The sequence below is a fragment of the Choloepus didactylus genome, chromosome 14 (genome assembly GCF_015220235.1).
Source record: "Choloepus didactylus isolate mChoDid1 chromosome 14, mChoDid1.pri, whole genome shotgun sequence".
NCBI lineage: Eukaryota > Metazoa > Chordata > Mammalia > Pilosa > Megalonychidae > Choloepus > Choloepus didactylus.
Genome location: NC_051320.1, coordinates 4,396,839 through 4,420,257, shown reverse-complemented (window position 1 = coordinate 4,420,257; position 23,419 = coordinate 4,396,839). Strand labels below are relative to the sequence as shown.

The 23,419-nt window shown below is 42.9% G+C and overlaps 1 non-coding gene across 1 annotated transcript; it reads right to left on the bottom strand.

The window, feature by feature from the left end:
- Positions 1–19,368: 19,368 nt before the first annotated feature.
- LOC119509722 lies at positions 19,369–19,501 on the bottom strand. Its single transcript, XR_005211779.1, has one exon. It is a non-coding gene; the product is annotated as a small nucleolar RNA SNORA41 (small nucleolar RNA).
- Positions 19,502–23,419: the final 3,918 nt, after the last annotated feature.

Here is a 23,419-nt window from a genome sequence, read left to right as displayed (position 1 = left end):
ATACCCACATACAGCTACACACACATAAACATGCACACACATGCTCATACATACACACTCACCCTCCCAACACTCACACGTGCTCACACACTCGCTCACACACTCACAGTCACACTCACACCCACTCATACTCGTATACAGCCACACATACATACACACAGTCACCTTCCCAGCACAAACACATGCTCACACTCATTGTCACACTCACACCCATTCACACACACTCATACCCTTATATAGCCACACACATACACATATGCACACACTCAACTCATGCTCACACATTTACACTCACACCCACTTGCACTTATACCCTTATACAGACACACACACATACATGCACATACTCAACTCATGCTCACACTCACATTCACACACACACACTCATACATACACACTCACCCTCCCAACATTCAAACACATGCTCCCACACTCACACCCACTTGCACACACCCATACCCACATACAGCCACACACACATAAACATACACACACTCGCATACACTCACACTCACACGCACACATACCACTTCCTGGGACATTGATTCAGGAATCCCTCAGAAGAAAGATTACCATGTAATGGTGATTCTGAGTGTCAATCCGTGCAGTACCCCAGGTTTTCCTGGAGGTCTTCCTTATACATCTGGGCCCCAGGCCCCATCTGGGCTAATGCAACCATCTCCCTATCACACACCTGTCTCACTGCAGGGATCTGACAGTCCCTCCGCTCCCCCCCCCCACACTTTTGGGTTGTTTGATTCCACTTCTGCTGTCCCTCTGCCTGCAATGCCCTTTCCCCTTCTCTCCACCAATGAAAACCAGACCCTCCTCGTTCAAGTCCTGGTTCTGAGAAGATGCTCAGACCAGTCTTCTCCCAGCCACACCCTCAGCGTTGCACCCTATGGCTGCACCACACCCTCTGACTCTTCCTCCTTCCCTCCAGAGGCTCTGCAGGAGGCATGGGCATTGCTCAGGGTCATCTGATGCCGGGTGGAGGGGGCAGGTTTCAGAGCAGACACAGGGAGCCCTTCCAACCCAGCTGACTCTTCCTCCTTCCAGTGGAGAAAGTCAGGCAGACCGAGCTGTTTCAGTGCACCCTCGCCCTGAAAGGTCACCTCTCTCACCTGGAAAGAAAAAGAAATGCTTCAGTCCCCCTGGGGCCCAACCTCTCAAAAATACCCTAGCCCTAGTGGAGGACTCCCTCAAAGACAAATTCAGTTTAATTCAATAAAATGCCAGCTCTGCAGAGCAGCATCAGCTCTGGGCCAGGCATTGGGTGGGCTGCAGCTGGATGCTCTCTGGGCTGCTCCCCACCATCACTGCCCCCCATGTCGGGCAGACAGGGTGAGCCCAGGACTGCTTCCTAAGCCGCCACCGCAGGGGAGTGGGGCACACACACATGCCACTGTGCCAAGGCCAGGGGTGACAATCAAATCACGTTCCCTATGAAAGACGGAGTCCAGCCATGATCTGCGCTCCTGGGGGTGCGTGTGGCTCCATTTGTATATGGGACCTTGGAAGATGGTATTATTAGTTAGGTGTGGCTTAATCCATGTGACTGGAGGCCTCACAAAGAGGAGAAAACTTGATGCATTCACAGACGACTGACAGGAGACGCAGAAGCCAGAAGCCAGCAGAAACCATAGGTCAGAGGAACACAGGAGGTGACCGAGGACCTCGCCAAGTGATGGGGGCTGAGATGTAGGCCAAGGAACCCCAAGGCCCGCGGCAAGCTAGAGCCAGGAAGCTATAGACTCCAGGAGAAAGCACGGCCTGTCGAGATGCTGGGGCTGGACTTCCAGCCTTCAGAAACAGGAGAGACATTCCTGTTGCTTAAGGCAATGAGGTTTTTGTCATAGCAGCCGTGGAAGACTAGGACAGCTGTTTCCCTGCAGGCCCTGTTCCAGGCACTGGGAATGCAGCAGGGTACTGAACAGAGCTCTCAGTCGGGGGCCTTATATTCCAGCTGGGGAGACAGACAACGAACCAGAGTATGGATAAAAGCAGAACTGATGGGCAGATGCGAGGATGCAAACCAAGGCAGGGGAGGGCTGGCTGTGCCTCAAGGGTATAGGGGCCTGAGCTCAGTGGTAACTGCCATTCCTGGCAGGGAGGACAATCATGCAGCACCTGAGATGGAAAATCTTGGCGGGTTAGTGAAACGGCAAAAGGCTTGAGTTCCCAAAATGGAAGGTGGGAGGATGGGGCACCAGCAGGGGTGCTCTGCCCACATCTCCTTATAAATGTTCAATGCCCACGGAGTCACCCTCCAGCTGCAGGCCTGTGGTCTCCTGGGACTTCTCATCCTTATCTGCCAAGTTGAGAGAAAGCAACGTCTTCTGTTATTAAAACTTCACAACAACAACAACTCTGTCAAGCACTTGTCCTTGAGGGTGCCAATCTGAAGCAGGCTGCTGCTGCGCACGATAGTAAACAGAAGCCACGTCGGCTCCCTTCTCCACCTGCCGGCCTGTGCGGTCCCGCTGCAGCCATCACAGAGGTTTACACGGCACTTTGGGATCCTTCTGGACTTGACGTGTTATGTAAATTTAAGTGCATTATCATCAATCTCAGCACAGATTTTTCTTCTTTTTAGGCGCCAGGTTAGTGCAATGAGGCAGCTGCTCTGAGACAGGGTAAGAAACTGTGAACACAGGAAAACCGCAGCCCAGAGCGACGGGAGTGACCTCCCCAGGCAGGCCCCAGCCGCCAGGGTCAGGCTGGCCACTCAGTCACAGCCGCAAGGGCCTTCCCTCCTGCCGCCCTACCCAGACCGGCCCCCTGAGGAGTCTCCCTGCTGGAAAGTCTGCCTGGGTCAGCCGGCGGCACTCAGGTCACTCTCTCAAACACCATCCCACTTTCCGGTTTTGTTTAAAACTCCAATAGGCTGTTGTTTCACTGTTGTGATTTTGTGGGGTTTTTTTTTTTTTAATTCTTCAAATCATTTGTAGCCTGGTATAATTTCTCCTCCCACCTGCCCACACTCTGTCTCAACTACTGTGTACCCCAAGGACACAGACACACAGACACACAAACACACAGATAAACACAGACACACAGACACACAAACACACACAGATACACAAACACACACAGACACATGCATAGACATGCACAGAGGCACATAGACACACATGCAAACACAGACACACATAGGCACACATGTACATGCACACACAGAGGCATAGGCACACACACACACAGAGACACACAGACATACACGCACATGCATGCAAAGATGCACAGATACACAGATAGACACACAAAGACACACAAGCACAAAGACACACGCAGACATACCAACAGACACAGACACACACAGAGATACAAACACACACACACAGGTGCAAAGAGACACATAGAAACACACACAGAGGCACAGAGAGACACACACAGATCAGACACAGACACACAAGCACATGCATGCACAGACACACAGAGACACAGGCACAATGCACAGAATCACACGGACACAAGTATGCTGACACAGAAATGTATGCACACACATACACATACGCACCAGACCCACAGGCATGCACAGAGACAGAAAGACACACACGGACACACACACAGATGCAGATGCACACATCATCACAGGGATCTCCTTGGGCACAACCCCATGCCCTGCGTCTTCTCCACGTAAATTCACCAGTCATCTTCTCTCAGACCTTTTAGGGTAGACTATGGTGATAAATTAATCTATGCTAGATGTTAGGAATTTTATTCACTATGCTTCCCAAACGACTTGAAAATATGTGCAAATGGAGACCTTGAACGCTTGAATTCAAAGGCTTAAGTAAAACAGGAATTTCTGGCCACAAAAGGGGGCATTTAGGGTGCAGCCGGGAAGGCCTGTGTGAGTCTGCCCCAGCGTGTGCCCCACAAAAATGAACCCACTTGGCTTCTCGGGAGGGGCCCGTGTGAAAACAAATCAAATGGGAACCCTGTGGGTCTTTGTCTCACCCCTAGGAGCTGCAGACCCGGGGAACGTGCACTCCGTGCCTTACAGTAATCCAGCTTTAGAGCGGAAAAAAGAAGACTTCTCTCAAGTGGAAAAACCTACCTGCGGCCTTAATGATTTAGTAGGTGTCAGTCTAACCTGAAATAATAAATACCGTCATGAGGTCACTGTCTCACTGCTCATTTTAGGGCCTCTGCACCTTTCTTCCAAAAACACCAGCTTATGACTAAGGACTCTGGAGCCGGCCTGGGTCCCGGGTGCGCGGGGCAGCCTCGCGACTCCCCCCGGGCGTCACCGGCGCCCACCGGCCCCCCGGCCAGGTAAGCGAACCGGGTCGGACTCCAAAGCGCCCAGTGGGCCACCAGACCTGCGCGGGGACGTGTGGAGCCACCTCGGGGCCGCCTGGCGCAGAGTCCGGGAGAAAAGGCTCCCTCTGCCTCTGACTGCGCAGCCTGACTCAAGTATTTCATTCTACTCTCACCTCGTGTGCACGAGTTCCACGGAAACCAGCTGGGGATAAAACACAAAAATCAATTTCCGCTTTCAAGGAAGCACAATGTCTGCAAAAATAAGGGGAGTGGGGAATGTCAGAAGTTACTGGGATAAAAGGTGGAGAAAGGCATCCCCTAGCTCACCAGCACTGAGCCGGAAGCGCGCGTGCCGGGCAGGAGCTCGCTGTGCGCACCCAGGGGGAACCGCCGCGGAGCAGCCTCTGTAGGCGCTTGGTGGCCTTTGCCCCGTCTCACCATACCAGTCAGTCAGGGGTCTCCGAGATGATTTTCAGTCCCTCTGCACAGTGACCCCAGCCTTCCTGGATGCCCCTCCATGTCTGAGCTGCTCTGACCTTTTGGGTGCTTTTTATTAATGTATATATATATATCAGCCCCCCCCCCCCTTGACCTCCCAATAATTCACTTTTATTTCTGCCCATGGCTGTGCAGCCGAGGGGTCATGCCACCACGTTGCTCTACCTTCTGGTCACTCTGACCCCTCCTTGCATCCCTGGGTTTCTAAAGTTCCTTGACCAGCCTCTCTCCCAGGGATCCCCCAGCCTCTCTGCCTCATCCAGCGGTTCTCTTGCACAAATTAAATAATAATAAACAATATGCAACCAGCTTCTGAACTGCCTCCCTAATTGCATGTGCCCTAGAGAGCTTTCCAGTGTGTATTTGCAGTTAAATAAATAGGGAATTTAAAGTACTCCCTTAAAAATTGGGCATTAAGTCCTTGTTTAGAAAAATAACCCTTTAATCATAACATAGTTTCTATGGGAAAATTAAATTTGACTTACATCACTTCATCCTGCAAAACCCCTTCCAGAGCGTAGCCCACCTTAAAGACTATTTTGAAACACAGCCTCAGCCTTATCTTCTCCAAAGTTGTGTGTGTGTGTGTGTGAGTGACAGAGACAGAGAGAGAGCAGGGTCTATGTGCTTTTCATCACTACTATTGTTCTTCTACCTTCTCTCATGCCATTAAGTTCTTGAAGGTGTTTCTGAACAAGGTAGCTGATATTATAAGTTGAAAAACTTTGTTTTAATTACAGCTATGATGAGATGATGAAACACACAAAGAAACCAGTTTTCCAATCCATCTAGTTACATAAACAACTAGATTTGAATTCTGATTGAAGAATGTGACTGTACAGTCTATAAACTTCAGCTGATGATAGACACCATTTAAGTTTTTTTCATTATCACTGCCCTTATCATCAATAACATTCAATTTAGTGTTTCTCCATGTGGTAATTCTTGTAATAGGGAATTTTGAATTGTTAGATTTTTTTCCCTTTATTTTAATGAAATGTAGATTTTGTGCTTCCACCCAGAAGCAATCTGATTGAAAGGAACTTTATTTTATACACAAACAGGTGGTTCTGAGTTTGTCAAACACGTATGCTGAAACTTGTTACCATCAGGCAGACGGTTAGCTCTGGACTTTCCCACATGCACATAGGGTTATGATGGGTAAAAGCACAAACACAAAGATGCCAAAGCAAATTGTGCAAGACAAATATATGCACTGTGAATATATATGCATAAGTATGTTTATTTATGTCAGGTGACTTCCAAGCTAGAACTTCATTTATTAGTAGCATGCATGGTGTAAAGGAAAGAAAAAATCTGGAATTCCAACCACAAACCTTTTATTCTTTCCAGGACTTTTCCTTTCACAAGATCCAATGTTAGTAATTTTAGAATCGTTCTTTACTTGGAAAATATTTCTTTCAACTGCTTCTGGGTTGGTACTCTCTCTAACTTTTCCCTTCCTGGTAGGTACCCTTGGAAAATGTAATATTTTCACTTTTGTTGTCCTGAAGCCCGAGCAAATGCTGCTACTGCTTCACGTCCTACATCATCCCCTATGTCTTAATCAAAAGCATGGTAACTGGATTTCACCTCTGAGATGCTCTGGCATGTGTACGACATGGAAAGCTGGCCTGTATCTAATTAATTAGCATGGGCTCCCTCTGCTGGTTAATAAAGATGGCAGGAACCCACAAAAGAAGACCATAGAAGGAATCCTTAACCAGGAATTTTTTTTTAAATTCAGTTTTATTGAGATGTATTCACATACCATACAATCATCCATGGTGTACAATCAACTGTTCACAGTACCATCATATAGCTGTTCATTCATCACCCCAATCTATTTCTGAACATTTTCCTTATACCAGAAAGAATCAGAATAAGAATAAAAAATAAAAATAAAAAAGAACACCCATATTGTTCCCCCATCCCACCCTATTTTTCATTTCATTTTTGTCCCCATTTATCTACTCATCCATCCATACACTGGATAAAGGGAATGCGAGCCACAAGGTTTTCACAATCACACTGTCACCCCTTGTAAGATACATTGTTATACAGTTGTCTTCAAGAGTCCAGGCTACTGGGTTGGAGTTTGGTAGTTTCAGGTATTTACTTCTAGCTATTCCAATACATTAAAACCTAAAAAGTGTTTTCTATATAGTGTGTAAGAATGTCCATGACCACTCGACTCCATTTGAAATCTCTCAGCCACTGAAGCTTTACTTTGTTTCATTTCGCATCCCCTTTTTGGTCAAGAAGATATTCTCTGCAGGGGTATTCGCCTACCCCACCTCCATGGTTGCTAACATGACCACAGACATAGGGGACTGGTGGTTTGATGGGTTGAGCACTCTACCATAAGTTTTACCCTTGGGAAGACGGTTGCTGCAAAGGAGAGGCTAGGCCTCCCTGTATTTGTGCCTAAGAGTCTCCTCCCGAATGCCTCTCTGTTGCTCAGATGTGGCCCTCTCTCTCTGGCTAAGCCAACTTGAAAGGTGAAATCACTGCCCTCCCCCCTACGTGGGATCAGACACCCAGGGGAGTGAATCTCCCTGGCAACGTGGAATATGACTCCCGGGGAGGAATGTAGACCCGGCATCGTGGGATGGAGAACATCTTCTTGACCAAAAGGGGGATGTGAAAGGAAATGAAATAAGCTTCAGTGGCAGAGAGATTCCAAAACGAGCCGAGAGGTCACTCTGGTGGGCACTCTTACGTACAATTTAGACAACCTTTTTTAGGTTCTAAAGAATTGGGGTAGCTGGTGGTGGATACCTGAAACTATTAAACTACAACCCAGAACCCATGAATCTCGAAGACAGTTGTATAAAAATGTAGCTTATGAGGGGTGACAGTGGGATTGGGAATGCCATAAGGACCAAACTCCACTTTGTCTAGTTTATGGATGGATGTGTAGAAAAGTAGGGGAAGGAAACAAACAGACAAAGGTACCCAGTGTTCTTTTTTACTTCAATTGCTCTTTTTCACTCTAATTATTATTCTTGTTATTTTTGTGTGTGTGCTAATGAAGGTGTCAGGGATTGATTTAGGTGATGAATGTACAACTATGTAATGGTACTGTAAACAATCGAAAGTACAATTTGTTTTGTATGACTGCGTGGTATGTGAATATATCTCAATAAAATGAAGATTAAAAAAAAAAAAAAAAAAAAAAAAAAAAGAAGATATTCTCAATCCCATGATGCCAGGTCCAGATTCATCCCCGGGAGTCATATCCTGCATTCCAGGGAGATTTACACCCCTGGGAGTCAGATCCCACGTAAGGGGGAGAGCAGTGAGTTCACCTGCCAAGGTGGCTTACTTAGAGAGAGAGAGGGCCACATCTGAGCAACAGAGAGGTACAGGGGGAGACCCTTAGGCACAATTATAAGCATGTTTAGCCTCTTCTTTGTAGTAACAAGCTTCATAGGGGCCAGCCCCAAGACAGAGGGATCCGCATGTCAAGCCGTTAGTCCCCAGTGTTTGTGAGAACATCAGCAACAATCCAGGTGAGGAAGTCCAACACCTCTGCATTCTCCCCCAACTCTTCCGGGGGGCCCTGAATATATATTTTTATTCTCCACCCAAACTACTTTAGGATGTGTTGCTATTTCATTCTAATCTATACAGACCTACCATAGCTCACTTCCTATTCCAAGTACCATGTAACTGTGCTGTTTGAACAAATTGATTGTAGAAGTTACACTGTTTAGAAAATATAGATCCTGAACCAAATAAACATTTCTTCCCTTGGTCTCACATGGAAGTTGAAGTTTTAACACAGTCAGTTTCAACCTTTACCCTTTGGCCTGATTTGCCTTAGTCTTAACCAGATATGCTTCATTCATATCTCTGATTGAAGTCTGGGCTGTTTTTCAACTTTTTTTTTGTTTTTAACAGTTGCTGTATGCGTTAATACTGACATTCATATCTGCTGAGCTCTAGCTCTGAGTTGTTTCAGGTGTCGCACAGATACCCAATGTTCCAGACACCAACCAGTTAACCAGGAATTTTTTAATGAAAATCAACCAATGTCAAAATTGCCCAGAGTCAAGACCTGTTAAGAGTCTGGGATTTGCCTCCTACCCACCTTTCAAGCTAATTACTTCGCCTGTTTCTGTTTCCTGGAAGCCAGCAGAATACACGACTCTCCGGTTCAGAGACAAAGGACTTGACTCAGCCCACAAGCCCCGTGAGTGTCAGCATGTGTGTATCTCAGGTCCCATGGCCCTGAACCCTGTAGGTCCTGTCAGATCTCAGGAACATGGAGCTTGGGGAACCCACCATTTTTACAGCAAGCGGCACATGTGCTCACTCTTGTCTCACAAGTGACCTGACTCAGCCCCTCAACATTGCACCCTACAAGTGCAACCCTGAGAACTGGCCCAGCTAAAGATCTGTTGGGAACTTGCATTCCGAGAATATCCAACAAGACTTGTAGGAGTGCAGGAAACCCAGATGATTATTATTGCTTATAATTTAATGTTTCAATTTCATTAAAGTCACTGAAGAATTTCATTCTTTTATGCTTGGGATAGATTATTTTTTTAACTTTTCAACATACTGTTGGTTAAAATTCTTTTATTTCTCTATAAAACTAAAAAAATTTCCCCACCTTTTATCAAATAATGCTTGGTCCATTTTTTTTAATCATAGATGAAGTTAAATGAAGACTAACCATTTGGAAAAGCTTGAGAATTTAAAAAATAAAATAAAATTACCATGAGGTGACATTTCCTTGCTTATACATGAATACTTTCCAAGATCTCTTTAGAAATATTCAGGGCTGTGGAATTTTAAATGAGACAGAGTAATACAGAATGGCAGAAATCCACAGATAAGACCTTAAACCTATAACATTGCAGAATTTAAAGCCTTAGCATTAGACAGAAACCAGTTATAATATTTTGACCCCTGACTTTAAAGTTCTTATTTTAGCATTAGCCAAAAGTCTTGTACTACCACAGTGTAGCAGCTTTAAATCAAGAAGTGGTCAAGTTTCCACCAGTGGTATGAAAATTTCTACCTCACATTTAAAGAACACTTGAGTGTCTTCAGTGTTTTCACACACTTTGTCTCAGTTGTACCTAACTCTAATCTTAAAGTTTGGATAAAAAGGACATTCATACCTCCTGTTTATAATCAAGGAAACTAAGAGGCAAAGAGGTCAAGAAATGTGTCTTAGATCATGCAGCCCATTGCTAAAAAGCTGGGGTTATACTTATCTTTCCAAGCTATTTCCATTACATCATACATCTCTTTAGCCTCTGGAACTCACCCGCTGTGTCGGCTAGGATGCTTTAGACTCCTGTAACAGAAACCCTTCTCAAACTTACTTAAGCTACAAGGAATTTACAGGATTTCCTAACTGAAAAGTCCAGGGTCTGGCTTCAAGTAAGTCGGATGAGGGCACCAAGCGTTTCTCTGATACTTTGAGTGTCTGCTTTGTCCTCAGGCGACTTACCTCATTGTGATAAAATGCCTGCCGCAACTCCATGTCTCACACCCACACACCAATCATTCAGTTCCAAAGGGAGGTGCTCCCCCAACCATCAGAGACTGCTGTTGATCATCCTTCTAATGGGACAAAGATAAACCAATCATTTTGGTCAGGCGGATGTTGTAGATGCTGTGTCCACTACACTGATATTTTGCCACGTATACACCACACAACACTCTCTCTGCAATGTACTTTATATTGATAAATTGTTAAGCCTTGATTACCTCTGAGACCAGGTACAAAATGTGATACTTAATATGAATGGTCAAATTTATTTTCCACAACCTTACAACAACCTTGCATGGTAGTTGCTATTATTCTATACCTTTAATAGTTGAGGCAAATAGGAGCTCTGGATTCAGCATATGGCTGAGTCCAGAGTCCACGCTCTTTCCACAACACTGAACCACTTCCCACAGGAAAGGGAAAAACAAGAGTTCCCTGGCTACATAAATTTGGAAAGCACAGCACACCATGTTTCCCTCTTGGAGTGTCACAATGCACGTCAGCATAAATATTGTGAGATATTCTATGGTCTAGAAATCATTGAACCCAGCCATTTCCCAAACTCACTTTGACACAGAGCTTTGCTGGTTGTGACACCTGCAGAGAACACTCTGGAGCACACATTCACAGAACTCCCATTTCTCTGTCTTTAGGGATCCACTTTGCCATATGCCTCTACAAGTTTCAGGTCAGCACACTCCTTTCCCTTGGAGAATTTGCTTTTGTCTTGTAGCTTTGTGATGGCAAGGTCAGCTGTGGACCTTGCAGTGATGCTGTCTCCGTGCTTACCTTGTCCCTGCATTTCAGTGTGATTTCGGTCCATGGAAGGTCTGCACTGAGCAGGGGGCTTGCCTCCTTTTTCTGGAATCTGGTCTGCTTCTAGTACTTCTCTGAGAGAGTTTGGACAGCAAAGGAAATGAGAGTTGGGAAGATAAAAATAGAGCAGTACTAGCACTTCTGTTCCTACTTTGTTAAAAATTTCTACAGCAATGCTTGCTTGGCATTCAGTGGGTTAGAGAACTGTGTGGCTCCGTAGACATTTCTTGGGTGGGGAGAAGAGAGGCACTATTGACAACTGAGCAGCTGGTGCTCTGGCCTGGAGAGCATCTACACTACTGTATTAGTCAGTGTTCTCTAGGGAAACAGAACCGACAGGAGACATCTGTAAATGGTATGAGATTTTTATGAGAATTGTCTCATGTGACTGTGGGGATGGGCAAGCCCAAATTCCACAAGGCAGGCCACAAGCTGGGAGCTCTGATGGTTTTCAATGAATTCCCTGGGAGAAGCTGGCTAAATTAGAGATGAAAATTCTCTCTTCGGACTGCTGAAATCATCCCTTCTCCCTTTAAAGCCTTCAAATGATTGAGACTTCTTTCATTGTTGAAGGTGAACTCCGCAGTTGATTGTAGATGTCATCAGCCATAGATGCAATCAACTTGCTGGGTGATTTAAGTCCAAGAGATAGCCTCACAGTAACCATCAGGCCAGGGCTTGCTTGACCAAACAACCAGACACCATCACCTGGCCAAGTTGGCCCACGAACTTCATCATCACAGTCACCAAATGAAATAATTCCATTTCCGGGAGCACTCATGCTTCACCCTGCAATGCCTTCTCCCTCTTTGTTCCTGACTTGATGTCTGGAGAATCTGACAAAAGCAAAATCTGTCTTTGTTTCCTCATGTTTTGTGAATGTGTCTTGCCTACAGATTCAAGCATCAGGCATTTGTGGCCCTTCTGGGTCATTTGGTGCTGTGGTATGATCCTCAGGCCCCTTGTTTTTCAAAGCACACAACTGGGAAAAGGTCATTTTCATCTGAATTAAGAGAGGTGTGCAAGAGTTCCCCCCTCCACAGCCTATTTAGGGATGAGAGCAGGGAAGTGCCACACAGCAGCTCTCCTCACAGGGTGCACCGTGGGCTCAGGAGACACAAGGAGTCTTTTCCTTCCCCTCCTAATGGCAGCTGCACAGTCATCTTCAAGGTTCACTTTTACATTCGTGAGCACTGTCTATGTTCTCAGCATGTTGCTAAATTTGACAATTAGCATTTCACCCATGTTCTCCAGGAGATGTATTTGAAATCTTAGTGTTTTTCTATCCATTGAGTGCTGGAAGAAAGTCTTGGCATAATTGCTCATCAGCAACTTGCCGTCATTGACCAGGATGATCTCCATCTCACTGTGAGGCAGGGATGTACTGAAGGATTTGGCTTTCCATGAGTCATTGTCCTGGGATTTCTTATTCTAGGGAAAATCTGTTCTTTCCAGGGTGTGTCATATTGCACTGGTAGACCCCAACAGGAAGCAAGGTCTGGGAGCACTTGTGCATGTTCACTGCTCTTCTTCCTCGACTTCTTAACCAGCAGAGCATAAGTAATGCTCTCCATGCCTGCAAAGTCCTCATCACTCTTCCCGCAGCCACTCCCAGCACAACACAAAGCATCACCCTGAGGTCCCCGGACAGGCTTCAGGGAGAAGGAGTTTGAGGACAGGAGCTCAGCACCTCTTCTTTATCATCTCAGGACCAGCACAGAGTTGGGACTCTGAACATTCGCCAGCTGCCACCAGGCTGTGATCTGTTGGCCTGGATGTCATGCTAAAGATAAACCCATGGTTTGCTCCTTTTCCCTAGAGTCACCAATAGAGTTTGTGTCCTCCTATTTCTCTAAGTATCAGAACTCTGGAGTTGGTGATGTTTGCAAAGCAAAGGTTGTGGCCCAGGAGGCTCATCTACAGTGACCGGAAGCCTGATGGCAAATTATTCACTTCAAATGACATAGCTATCCTCTTCCTCCCCGATCACCTTTTCCTCAGAGGGTCTGCTCTGTTCTCTGGGGTCTGTGGGCCTGGCTAATACCAAGAATTAGCTCCTTGAACCCCATCTTTGTCCACCAGTTTCACCATGATAAGACTACCCAGAGATCAAAAAGACACAAACCCAGGATCCTTGTGAGTCCAAACAGCTCCTGGTTTGCCCCTCAGAAGGCAGCAGTGTTCATCAATGCTCGCTGCAGCACATGGAAGAGGGTAGGTGGGGAAATGGAGCAATTGAGAATGTGAGTAACTTGCATCTCTTTCAGAAGCATGCACAAGTTACTTCCTGCTCTATCAAATTTCTCTAAAATTCTTTCTATGGTTTGGTGTTGATATTTGCTAGATTTCTTTATTGCTACGTAGAATTTCTCTTTGTGATGGCCAAATCTTCCTGAGTTTTCCTTTCAATCTAGTTTAGAACAGCTGAGAGAACGGGTTCTAGAACAAGAATGCCTGTCTTTGTATCATCCTGGTTCTGCCATTTTTGAATGGCATGATTTGGAAAAAAGTTATTTGGCCCCTCTGAAACTCAGTCTCCTCACTTACAAACTGGGAATAAAAGTAATCCTGTCTCACAGAATTGTTGGAGTAAATGAGTCAACACAGATGAGGAAGATTGCAAAACTGGCCACAAATCTCCATCCCTCCCTGTATCTGCATCCCCTTTGCAATGTGATTTTGCAGCTCCTCCCACTAAAAGGTAATCTGTTTCCCTATTCTTTGAATCTGAACTGGCCATGTAGCTTTTTGACTAATAGAATGTGGTAGAATTAAAAGCACGCCATTTCTGAGCCCAGGCTTCTACAGGCTGTGCACTCCTCATTCCTTCTTGGGACTGGCTTCAGCACTTGTTGAAGCTAGTCTGCTGAATGGTAGGGACAAGTGTTCCAGTTACCCCATGACCCAAGTGATTATCTGGTCAACTGCTAGACATCTGAGTGAAGCTGTCTTAGACCAGCCAGTTTTGGTCAACCCATCAGCTGACCTCAGATGCATGAACAAACCCAGCCAAGAAGAGCCAAGCCAGCCCCAGTTGAACCAGAAATTTGTGAACAATAATAAATGGTTGTTGGTTTAAACCACTAAGCTTGGGAACAGATTGTTAACTGGCAAACAAATGCTACCTGATATCACAAGTAAAGCCCTAAACAAGTAAAGCACATGTTAAGTGCTCAATAAACACTAGCAATTGTTACTATCCATGACAGCAATTAAAAAGGAAGGATTCTAATCTAACATACAAATATGAAATCTATAAAAGCACAATGGCCTTATCTTCCCATGTTTTATTGTTATGAAGAGGAAACCATATTATTTTTAAAAATAGACAACTACACAAATGTTTTCAATTCATTAATCATTAATGGATTCAACTGTGGCAGATCTCTTAAGCCATCTCACTTCATATGGGAAATGTAGTGGTTGAAAAGGGACACATGGAGGAGAGAGAGTTTGTGTGGTGGTTTGAAGCTGGTATGTACCCCAGAAAAGGCCATGTTCTTTTAATCCATTCCTGTGGATATGGACTTATTGTGGGTGGGACCTTTAGATTAGGTTGTTTCAATTGAGATGTGACCCACCTCATTTGAGATGGGTCTTGATCCTTTAAAAGAGACAAAATTTAGAGAGAAGGCCAGAGACCTCAGAGAAGCCCCAGAGAGGCTGAGGGATGAAATTAAGAGAAGCTCATAGAGAAAGGTCCTGGAGAAGCTAAGACAGGACCCACAGAAGCTCAGAGAGGAAGCTTCTGGAACCAGAAGCTGAAAGCAAAAGAACCAATAAGCAAAGGACCAGTGGACACCAGCCCTGTGCCTTCCCATGTGACAGAGGGGTCCCGGATGCCAGCAGCCTGTCTTCAGAGTCCAGGTATCATCCTGTTGATGCCTTGAGCTGGACACTTTCATGGCCTAAGAACAGTAAATTGTAAGTTCACAACTCCCCATTGTAAAAGCCAACCCAATTCTGGCATATTGCATTCTGGCAGCTTTAGCAAACCAAAACAGTTGGTAAGCAAACAGTTTAATTATTTTTCATTATGGAAGAACATAGGATTGGAGGTGAATTGTACCAGCAGAACTTTCACAGAGATTTCTGAAATAGGGTACGGGGCCACTTTCTTGATATTTTTTTCCTTTAGGTTTAAAATGCCTACATAGGAAGATGATTAACATGAGAAGATAAAATGGAAAGGGAGGGAAGGAGGACAAACAAAAAGCAGAAAGAGAAAGGTGAGAATATAGAAAAACAAGAAACCTTCGGGGGCAAAAATTGCTTTTGTAGGTAGGACTACCACCCCCTGAACTCCAGGTCAGTAATTTGGGATAGCTTATTTTCTAACACATCTCCACAAGAAGAGGTCATAAGCATCCGGCACACTCATGATCACTGAAGCCTGGAATTCTGTGCCAAACAAAGTGTCCAGTGGCAAAGCCACAGTAGAACATGGTTATCGAGGTCTCCCGGCTTCTCCTACGTATGTTCACTTCTTACCTGTCAAAGCAGTAATGTTCTCTTTGGCTTAGTAGTCCCTGTTTCTCTAAGAATATATATTGTGATTATCTTTTTTTCCCATCTGATGTTGACACACAACTAACAGTTCAAAAAAATTAACACTCCCATCTTGGTTGATTCATTTGTCCAGAAAAGCACCTTCACAGGTGTCTCACACCACTCCTGTGCAGGAAAACTTAAGCACATAAGTGTGTTATTTTGCTAATAAGAAAGCATTAAGGAACGGTAAGGTATGTTTGTTTTTCCTTTTCCTTTTTCATCTTTAATGGTTATATATATGTATGCCGGTATCTGACATTCTGAGAAATTCAATGTCTCAGGAAATAAAAATTCTGTGAAGAAGATACAAAGAACACAGAGGGAAAGGGGGAAAGGGAGGAGAATTTCATAACCATATAAAAAAGAAAAAAAAATGGGGAGAAGAGCTTTTATTTAGCTTAAAGTTATCTTGTTCTATTTCAAAGGGTACCTTCTTTTAGTGAAATTTCAAAAACAAGCACGCGGCTTTGATCACCTACTGATGCTGTTCATGATCTGCTAGCCTTTGATCAGGCTCTCTTTTGGTATTTTTCTTTCCATACAGAAAAGAACACCTGTTACTGCATCCTCATCTGGCTACTTCCTCAGCCTCCTTTCATCCAAGTTCATTGCTGTTCCTTAGAATTCTGAAGCCCCAGCTGCCGAGCAGCACACGGCATCACTTTACCTGGGACAGGAGCTGTTTCCTGTTGCGTGGTCAATTGCTTCCTGATGCTCCTGATGTGTAAGTCTTTTTTGGCTACTCCAGCACATTGGGCCAACCTCACAGAGTCATATTTTAACAATTAAATCTCACCCCTTTTAAAGAGTTAGGATAATGACTCAAAATCTTTTGTGTTTTGCATGCCATTTGGTGCTTCAGTTGTTTAAATTATGCCACATTCACTTCTATGCATGGGTGCACACATGCAAACCACACACATGTAAATGGACACACCTTGGTATTTGGTATGAGAAGGTGCAATGGAAGATGACTAGGCACTACCTTAAAGCATTATAGCCCTTCACCAGCTCTGTGGCTTTACATAAAATTACTTAACCTTTCTACATCTCAGTTTCTGCATTTTAGAATGGGAGATATAGTACTTGGATATGGGTTGTTATGATGCTTAATGAAACAATACATGTAATATGCTTAACACAGACCTGACTTGGTGTAAGTTCTGAATAAATACTAGTTTATATTTTCTCACATGGCTCTGAAGCCAGTTTAGTGGATTTTTCATTATAATTCTTCTTATGTACAAAAAGCATCAAAACTTGCTTAGTATTTTTAAATTTTGCCTCTAAACCTCTAAAGACAAAATCAGCTCAGTGACATGGTTGGAATTCACCTTTTTTAAGAGACACTTCACAAGGATTGCAAAGGGGGAAGTGGTAGGTGATGAAAGGTCTTAGGTAAGTCAGAGCCTTTTATGAGATAATATCCTATTTTATGTTTTATTGCATTTTTAAAATTTGATTTTTTGCCAACCTTAACACATCATGAAATTTTGCATGAAAATGTGGATTTCTGCCTTCTGTTAAAAAATGAAAGACTTGGCAACACTGTACCTCCTTTTCTGGTGGGCAAAGAGTCAGGGCTCATAAGCAATGGTCATTTTGAATGGGCCATGTGTTCACAATTCCCTATCGCTTCCCCTCTTCCCATTATCTTACATTCTGTTCTCTTCTTTCATTCATCTTACCTGATAGGCCCCATAGGTATTAGAGTTTATGATCACTCCTGTGGAAAATGGGAAGGCAGCTAAGGACTTCAAGCAGGGGTGTGGCATAATAGAATGTAATTTGGGGGACCTAATTCAAACATCTATGTAGAAGACTGGAAGAGACAGACTGTGACACAGTCTCAATTAGAGAGTTGCTGCAAATAGTCTAGGTGAGAAATTAAGGGCACACAGAGAGAATAAATGGATGGAGGGCTTTTGCTAATGCAGAATTGACCAATAGACGGATGGGGAGAGGAGGATGAAGATGCTCCTACTGATGGAGGTGACCCTTCTTCTGTAAGCGTGGTGGGGCAAGGTTGATTAATGTGCCAGAATTTCCAGTCTCCCTCCTCACTTCAAGCCCATGCAATAAAGAGAACTTTCTCTTTGCCAATTTTTTCTTCTCACCTTACCTACCCTATACTTTTTAGGAAGAGTTGTGTCTTGCCCAGACCAATTCTAGGGGTTTTGAGATGTAGATTCAGAGAGCTACATTGGAGGGAAACTAATAAATAAACTTGGGAAGCCAAACTTACCAATACAGAGTAAGGCACAAAGAGAGTGGGGGAAGCAGAGAGGTACGAAACAGCCTCACAATTTGAGGGTGAGGGGAATTTTGAGGGTTTGTGATGGAGAGCCTCTGAGGAAGTTGGAAAGTCTGAGGAAAGAGAATAAGTGGTTTCAAGAAGAGTTGCTCTGGATTACAGATAGCATACCCTCTCCTATATGCATTGACATTCACAAATAAGACAAATTTCTTCAGTTACTTTTGGTAGTGTTGCTGGACTGAGCTTCTTTGAACATGACTCCCTGCGTTCCCCAGGCCATGAAGAGCTGTAGTGTGTATTTGTATTACACAAGCTCACATTATCAGCGGACTAGGGGACAGAGAATATGTCAGTCCCACTTGTCAACACTGTTAGAATTCTTTGTTTTTAATTAGGGAGGCTGTGGGTTTACAGAATAATCATGCAGAAAATAGAGAGTTCCCTTATACCACCCTATTATTAACAACTAGCATTAGTGTGGTGGCATACTTGTTAAAATTAATGAAAGCACATTTTTATAATTGTACTATTAACTGTAGTCCATGGTTTAACTTAGGGTTCACTGTGTTGAACAGTTCCATGGATTTTTAAAAACCTCTATTCTAGTAACAACCTAAAATTTCCCTTAGTTTCGATTCAGTACTGTTAATTATGTTCACAATGTTAGGCTACCATCACCACCATCCATTGCCAAAAATTTCCATTATCCCAAATAGAAACTCTGTACACTTTAAGCCTTAATTCCCTTTTTCCTGCACCCACTCTGTCCCCTGGTAACCGATATTCTAGATTGTGACTCTCTGAGTTTGTCTATTCTGATTACTTCATATCGGTGAGATCATACAATATTTGTCCTTTTGTGTCTGGCTTATTTCACTCATCATGATAACTTTGAGGCTCAACCATGTTGTCATATGTATCAGAACTTCATTCCTTTTTAATGTTGAATAATATTCCATTGTATGTATATGTCTAAATTTTGCCAAATGCCTTTTCTGCATCAATTGAGATGATCATGTGGTTTCCTCCTTTCATTCTGTTAATGTGGTGAATTATATTAATTGATTTTCTTATATTGATCCCTTACATTCCTGGGAGAAATCCCACTTGATATGTGTATAATTTTTTTAATGTGCCATTGGATTTGGTTTGCTAATATTTTATTGAGGATTTTGGCATCTATGTTCATAAGAGCTCTTTATCTGTAGTTTTCTTTTATCACGGTGTCTTAATCTGGCTTTGGATGAGGGTGATGTTGGCTTCATAGAATGACCTAGGGGTACACCCTCCTCTTCAATGTTCTGTAAGAATTTAGCAGGATTAGTATTAATTCTTGGTATGTTTGGTAAAATTCCCCTGCAAATCCATCTGGTCCTGGGTTTTTCTTTTGGGGGAGGTTTTTGATTACTGATTCAGTCTCTTTATTAGTTACTGGTTTGTTAAGATCTTCTGTATCTTTTCTTCCTTTTGTTTGTCATACATATGCCCACTTTCTGTTTTGCTAAGAAAAAGATGTTTAATTGTGTGACAGTTTCTTTCCCACAGAGGAATGTCACAACTGCTACCATAAGAACAGCTACAGAGCACTAATTGTGGTGTTCTATTTCTTTTTGAGTCAGTGTAGGTAGTTTGCATGTTTCTAGGTATTTGCTCATTTTATCTAGGTTATCTAATTTGCTGGCATACAGTTGTTCATAATATTCTTTTATAGTCCTTTTTATTTCAGCAGGGTCAGTAGTAATGATCCCTCTTTTCATTTCTGATTTAGTTATTTGTGTCCTCTCTTTCTTTTTCTGTCAGTCTAGCTAAAGTGTCTGTCAATTTATTGATCTTTTCAAAGAACCAGCTTTTGGTTTTGTTGATTCTCTCTATTGTTTTTTATTCTCTATTTCACTTATCTGTGCTCCAATCTTTGTTATTTCCTTCCTTCTGCTTACTTTAGACTTAGTTTGCTCTATTTTTTCTAGTTCTTCCAGTTTTGAGGTTATGTCTCTGATTTGAAATCTTTCCTCGTTTTCTAATGTTAGCATTTAAGACTATAAATTTCCTCCTCAGCACTGCCTTTGCTATATCCCAAACAGCATGTTGAAATGTTGTATTTTCATTTTCACTCACCTTAAGATATTTCCTAATTTCCCTTATGCTTTCTTCTTTAACCCATTGGTGTTTAAGAGTCTGTTGCTTAATTTCCACGTATTTGTGAATTTTCCATTTCTCCTTTTGTTATTGATTTCTAGCTTCATTCCATTTTGGTAGAAGAAGACACATGATATGATTTCAAAATTTTTAATTTATTGAGGCTTGTGACCAATGATATGATCTATTCTGGAGAATGATCCCTGTGCTCTTGAGAAGAATGTGTATTCTATTGCTGTTGGCTAAAGTGCTCTATATATGTCTATTAGGTTTAGTTGGTTTAGAGTATCATTCAAGTCTTCTATTTCCTTACTAATCTTCTATTTACATATTCTATCTATTATTGAAAGTGGTGTATTAAACTCTCCTACTATTAACATAGAGCTATTTCTCCCTTCAAATATGCCAATATTTGCTTCATATATTTTAGGGCTTTGCTGTTAGGTGTCTACCTATTTGTAATTGTTTCATCTTCTTGTGGAATTGACCCCTTTACCAGTATATAATGACAGTCTTTGTCTTTTATGACTGTTTTTGACTGAATGTCTCTTTTATCTGATATTAGTATACCTATCCCTGATCTCTTTTGGTTACTACCTGTGTGGCATATATTTCTTCATCCTTTCACTTTCTACCTACTTATGTCTTTGTCTCTTGTAAACAGCATGTAGTTGGGCCATGATTTGCTAATCCATCCTGCCAATCTCTGCCTTTTGACAGCAGAGTTTAATCCATTAACATTTAAAGTAACTAATAATGCAGGACTTTCTTTTACTGTTTTGCTATTTTGTCTTTGTAAGTCTTATAATTTTTGTGCCTCAATACTTCCATTAATGCCTGCTTTATATTTATTAGATTTTTTTGTATTGCACCATTTTGAGTCCCTTCTCATTTCTTTCTGGATATACATTTTTATATTTCCCTTGTGGTTACCATGGGGTTAATATTTAACATCCTAAATCTGTTACAATCATATTTGATTTGATACCAACTGCTTTAGTTTCCTAGGCAGCTTAAGAAAATACCATGAGATGGGTCAGTTTAAACAATGGGAATTTATTCATTTAGGATTTTGAGGCTGGGAAAATGTCCAAATCAAGGCATCATCAAGGTGATGCTTTCTCCCCAAGGACTGTGGCGTTCTGAGGCTAGCTGCTGGGGATCCTTGGTCCTTAACTTGTCACATATCAAGGCACACGGTCTCCTTCTTCTCTTCCGGGTTCTGTTTTAGCTTCTTGCTTCTTGTGCTTTCTCTCTCTATCTGAATTTCATTCTCTTATAAAGGATTCGAGTAATACATTAAAACCCATCCTGATTGCAATGGGACACACCTTAAGTGAAATAACCTCATCAAAAGGTCCTGCTCGCAATGGGTTCACAGCCACAGCAATGGATTAGAATTAAGAACATGTTTTTCTGGGGTACCTACAGCTTCAAACTACCACACCAATTTATCTTGAACATATGTTCACTGTTCCTAAACCCTTCTGCCCCACACCTTTACTTGTACTTGTTACAAATTATATCTTTGTACATTGTATGTCCCAAACCATAGATTTATCATTACTTTTATGCATTTGCATTTAGCATCTCCTTTGCCAAAGGTCTTTATTACTTCATGCTGCTTTGATCCATTGTCTAGTGTCCTTCTCTTTCAGTTTGAAGAACTCTCTTTATCATTGTTCATAGGGCAGGTCAAGGGGTGATGCACTCCCTCAGCTTTTGTTTATCTGGGAATGTCTTAATCTCCCCCTCATTTTTGAAAGACAGCCTAGCAGATATAAAATTCTTGGTTGGCGGTTGCTTTCTCTTAGCAGTTTAAGTATTTCAACCCACTGCCTTCTTCCCTCCATGGTTTCTGATGAGAAATTGGCTGTTAATTTAGTTGGGACTCCTTTGTACACAGCACATTGCTTTTCTCTTGCAGCTTTCAGAACTCTCTCCTCATCCTTTGCATATGACAGGCAGTTTGTCTACTATATGTCTGGGCATAGATCTTCAAATTTATCCTGCTTTGGATTTGTTAGGTATCTTAGATGTGCATATTCATGTCTTCTGCTAAGTTTGGGAAGGTTTCTGTCATAATTTCTTTGAATATACCATCTGCCCCTTTCCCTCTTTCTTCTCCTTCTGGGATTCCCATAGTGTGCATATTGGTATTTTTGATGGTGTCCCACAGGTCTCTGAAGCTATTTTTGCCTTTTAAAATTTTTTTTCTGCTCCTGAGCCTGACTTATTTCATTTGTCTCATCATCAAGTTCACTGATTCTTTCTTCTGCCAGCACCAACTGGCTGTTGAAACCCTCTAGGGAATTTTTCATTTCAGTTACTGTGATCTTCAACTCCAGTAGCTCTGTTTGGCTCCTTTTTAAAATTTCTATCTCTTTACTGAGAGTATCATTTTATTGATTTTTTGTTTTCCTGATATCTTTTACTTCTATTTTCCTTAATTTTCATGGGCACATTAAGGATCATTTTTTAAAAGTCATAGTCTTATGTGTCCTCAGTCTGTTCTTGTTTATATTTTCTGGATTTTTATCCTCTTCCTTTGGATAGGCCATCATTTCTTGTTTCTTTGTTTTTCTTGTACTCTTTTATTGCATACTGGACATTTTAATATTTAAAAATTTTAACTGTGGGATTTATTCCCTGTAATGTCTTTTTCTTGAGTTTGTATACAGATGGTGAAAAGACAAAAATTTTCTTGAATGTCAGGAGCTAACAAAACCAAGCAAATAGAAACAAATTTAATGTCCTGGAAGATTGGTTTTGCATTGGCTGGTGTTCCCCTCAGAGTACAGCCCTCCTACCAGGAAGGTCAGTCCAAGGCAAATGAAAAATACAGGGTCCTGTCTTTTCTGGGCCTGTGTCTTGCCCTGCACTTGTACTTCCTAGTGTTCTCGGGAGTTCCCTGCCTTCAAGAGTTTGAATTCCTCCTCTCCTTCTCAGGAAACAGACCATTTCCCTCTCCCAGTTGTTCCACTGCAGGAATTAAAGCAGTCAGGCCTGGCCCCAGGCCACCCACCTCAACTGCTTAACCCAGTTTTCATTGTCCCAAACCACTTTTGCCTGGAAGTCAAATTCTTGGTGGAGGTGCATGCCAGAAAGTAGTTTCTCAGTTCAGTGTTTCCCAGTGGAAATAAGGCCAGGGACCCTCAAAGGGGGAACAGGCCAGCTCCATACCACCCGGGGGAGAGGATGGTGGAGGGGAGAGGAGGGGCACCAGGAACCTCTTCCATGGTTCCCCAAAGCTGCACTTCCTTGACTTGGCACCTGCTGAGCAAATGCAGCCCTTCAGCAATCCTCCACAGCTCTGAGGAATCATACTTCTTTCACTTTCCTTCACTACTTTTGCCCAGGGCTGGTTGAAACAATGGCTG